This window comes from Otolemur garnettii, unplaced genomic scaffold, assembly GCF_000181295.1.
Source record: "Otolemur garnettii isolate 467f Iridium unplaced genomic scaffold, OtoGar3 scaffold00018, whole genome shotgun sequence".
NCBI classification, from domain to species: Eukaryota; Metazoa; Chordata; class Mammalia; order Primates; family Galagidae; genus Otolemur; species Otolemur garnettii.
The window spans coordinates 2,662,377-2,666,443 of NW_003852413.1; the positions used below are offsets into that span (position 1 = coordinate 2,662,377).

Consider the following 4,067-nt stretch of genomic DNA (forward strand, 5'->3'; position numbering starts at 1 on the left):
GCCTCCCAAGTAGCTGGGACTACGGGCGCCCGCCACAGCGCCTGGCCATTTTTTGGTTGCAGCCGTCACTGTTGTTTGGCGGGCCAGGGCTGGGGATTCGAACCCGCCACCTTAGGTGTATGTGGCTGGCGCCTTAGCCGCTTGAGCCACAGGCGCCAAGCCTCATTGTGCTTTTTTGACAAATACATTCTATGATTTCATATAATCAAACCTGTAAACTCTGTCCTCCCCATCGTGTTTGCAAAGACCTTCATTTTAAGATAACCTTATCTTGCCTGTTGTCCTAATGCCCCTGCCATGTTCTTACTGTACCTGAAAAAAAAATTGTTTTATACAGAGTCAAATAGAGATCTAGGTACTTATTTTTCAGGTAGCCAAGTGATCAAAAAGAGATTTGTGATTTAAAAAGGCAACTTGCACATTTATGTCATTTGCAGGAGCCTGGTGGAAGTCAATTTCCTTAAAGCTCTCTGAGAACTTCCCATTCTTGGACCTGCTTGTCTATCTTCCTCCTGTTTTTACTATAGATTTATACTATGTTTTGAGACATGACACCAAAAATTTCTTACATTATCCTTCCTTTTCAAAATTTTTGGATATACCTGCACATTTTGTCTTACAAGTGAACTTTAAAATCAATTCATTGAAAGCAGAGAACGTTTTATGTACTGATGTGAAACAATCTTCAGCATACTTTTTTTTTTTTTAAAGACAGAGCCTCAAGCTGTCGCCCTGGGTAGAGTCCTGTGGCATCACAGCTCACAGCACAGAAACCTCCAACTCCTGGGCTCAAGTGATTCTCCTGCCTCCGCCTCTCAGGTAGCTGGGACTACAGGCACCTGCCACAGTGCCCGGCTATTTTTTGGTTGCAGCCATCATTGTTGTCTGGTGGGCCCAGGCTGGATTTGAACCCACCAGCTCAGGTGCATGTGGCTGGTGCCTTAGCTGCTTGAGCCACAGGCGCTGAGCGAGCATACTTTGTTAAGTGCCAAAAAGCAAGAAACAGACTAGGTATAATAGGCACCTGTTTGCGTTTTAAAAAAGAGAGAAAATATGTACTATATACACACCCTTGTGACTTTGGTTATATGTAGATTCAAAAATAACTTTAAAGACTACTCAAGAATTGATGACACCCATTGCCACTGGGTGGCTGGAGGGTAGAGGCAGGAAGGAGACTTTTCACTGTAGAGATCTTGAATTTTGAATCATTGCTTTTCCAAAATGTTATATAAGTCCAAGTTCATCTTATTGTGGATTTTAATTGGAATTTCATCGACTCTACTATTAATTTGGAAAGATCTGACATTTTTATATTATGTGCCTTCCCTTCTAGTAACATGGTGCTCCATTTATTTAAATTTATTTTATGCCCTTTAGTAAAATTTTATTATTGTCCTTCAGATAGGCTCACTCATTCCTTGCTAGACTTATTCCTGAGTATTTTGTGGTGTTTCAGCTATTATGAATGAGATTTTTAAAAAATTCTAATTCCTGGTTTGGTGCTTGTGGCTCAAGTGGCTAAGGTGCCAGCCACATACACGTAAGGTGGCAGGTTCGAATCCAGCCCAGGCCCACCAAACAACAATGATGGCTGCAACCAAAAACTAGCCAGGCGCTGTGGTCCCAGCTACTTGAGAGGAAGAGGCAGGAGACTCGCTTGAGCCCAGGAGTTGGAGGTTGCTGTAAGCTGTGATGCCATGGCACTCTACTGAGGGGGACAGCTTGAGGCTCTGTCTCAAAAAAAAAAAAAAAAAAATTATAATTCCTAACTGGCTACTACCGGTAAAGAAGAAAACCACAGGTACTTTCCTGATTTCTGACTGTTTCTATTGGCTTTTTTTTCATTAGTAGAGGATGTGAATGTCAGCATTTCATTTCCAAAATCTCGATCTCGTTTATTTTTGCTGCTTTCTTGCATTGCTGAAACGTCCACAGCGGTGCGGGGCAGTGTGCTGGCAGGCCGCTCGGCTGGCTCCTGGCTTTAACTGCGGCACCCAGTGCTCCGCACTAATACCAATCTTATTAGTTTCAGACAGAAACTCATGAAGAATTCCCCTTCCATCCGAGTCTGGGATGCATGATGCGTTTTACCAAACTCTCATTTGGCATCCACCCACCAAGTCTTCTTTTTTCTGCTTTAATTGATGAATATAATGCATTGAATTCGTCAATTTCCTAATCGCAACTTGTTCCTGAATTGCAGAAGTAAATCCTACTTGGCTATGATTTATTTGTGTTTTATTACCTCGCTGAATTTAATATGCTGATTTATTTTAGGATTTTCAAACCTCGTAAGTGGGACAGAGTCCTGGCTCTGCTTCGCCCGTTGTCTGCCTTGGCACTAGGCAGCATGACACTAAGCTTTGCAGAACAAGCCGGGTGAGAGCTTCTCTAATTTTCTTCCCTGTCGGGGGTGAATAACACAGGATGATTTGTTTCTTAAGGGGTTACTAGGACTCTTCTATAAAATCTTCAAATATTCGCTCTTTTAGGGGAAACAGATTTTTGACACCATTTTTGATTTCTTCACTGATGAAACCAGTACACAGTTTAGCTTTCTTGAAATTAAAAAAAAAAACTCCCCAAATTGCCCTCACTCCCAACATTGCCACTTACATGATCTCCTTTTTGTTCCTTGTCTGACATGCCAGAAGGTTAAGTTTATTGGTAATTAAAAAAAAATGACTAGTTTTATTTTCAAATCAATTTATTTTCCTTTTTTTTACTTTACCAGCTTCTGATTTTGAACTTTATTAATTTCTTTTGCCTTATTTGTTCCTTCTTGGCCCGTGGGTTTTACCCAGAAGACTTGATGGGAAGAGGTCCCTTCCTCGGTGAGTCCCACAGCGTCGGACCCGCACACTTAGGATCCAGGAAGCACTAACGCAGGGCCATTTATAATTAAGATCTGTGATTCTCAGTCCTGACTGCACATTAGAATAATCTGGAAGGCTTTAAAAAAGTAAACAAGAAACAGATGCTGTCTGGTCCGTCTCAGAACAAATCCATCAGAAACCCGGGCTGGGCCAGGCTGTGTGGCTTTGAGCTCTCCCTGGGTTCTGCCCATGGCCAGCCGGTGGGGCCCTCAACTTAAAAGCACCCAGGCTCAGTCCTGGACAGGCCGTCCCGTTAGTCCTGTAGACACCTGTAGCATTGTTTTCCCTTTATCTTTAGAATCTGAAAATTCTCCTGGCAATGTTCAGGCTTGGTCATTCTTCCCTCCAGCGGCCGGCCCTCCACACGTTCTGACCTGAGGCTTTGTCTTGCCTGAACTCACGCGGCTGTTCTGTGCAACACTGGTTCTTGCCTCTCATCTCCTCAAGTGTGTATCCTACCGACAGGTTTTCCTCATCTATCCTCAAAGTGTCCACCATCTTGGGTTTTGTTCTGTATTTGGGGAGGATTTCTGGACTCTGCCTTTTGGCTTACAATTTAGTTTTCAAGGCTCTCCATTTGTCTAGTCGGTGCCGTTTCTGGTGATGCTGATGTGTTTTGATTTTGAATATGTGTCTTCCTGGCACTTTGTTCTCATCTGCTGATGCAGCTGGACGTGCTCCCACCATCTGTTTCTGGAATCAGGGCCCAGGGAGCTCTGTGTGCTGGCCTGTCTCCTCCTGTCACTGGGGTCTCCCCAGGTGCCCCACACTTTGATGTGAAGGTTTAGGCGCTGATGGGCTTCCTAGAGGAGGCAGGCCATGTGGGTCTTCTCCAGGACCCTTGTCCCCCTTAGGGGACGTGGCTGTGGTGGCAGCCCTTAGGTCACCATACATCTGATGCAACCTTCAGCTGGCCCCCTGCTGCACTCCCCTGACCACGGGACAGCACACAAGCTCCATAAGGGTGTTTGGGTTTTTCTAGAAGCCCATCCACCCTTCACACCCCCTGGAGGGGAGTCGCCAGGCACTCTGCTCCGCCTCCACTGCCAGCCTCGCTGTAGGCGTGAAGGAGGCAGGGCAGGCGGTGTGACTGCCATGTTCTTCCCTTTTGGTGTTTTTCGTTAATTTGGTGGTGGTTGAAGAGAGGTTTTTGATGAATGCCCACTTACCCTAACTCTGGAGGTCCCA

At 45.0% G+C, this 4,067-nt stretch overlaps 1 protein-coding gene across 1 annotated transcript in view; it reads right to left on the reverse strand.

Annotated features, from left to right (window-relative positions):
- Positions 1-4,067, reverse strand: part of CCDC40 (coiled-coil domain containing 40) — a 54,077-nt gene that overhangs the window by 37,246 nt on the left and 12,764 nt on the right. The window lies entirely within an intron of this gene.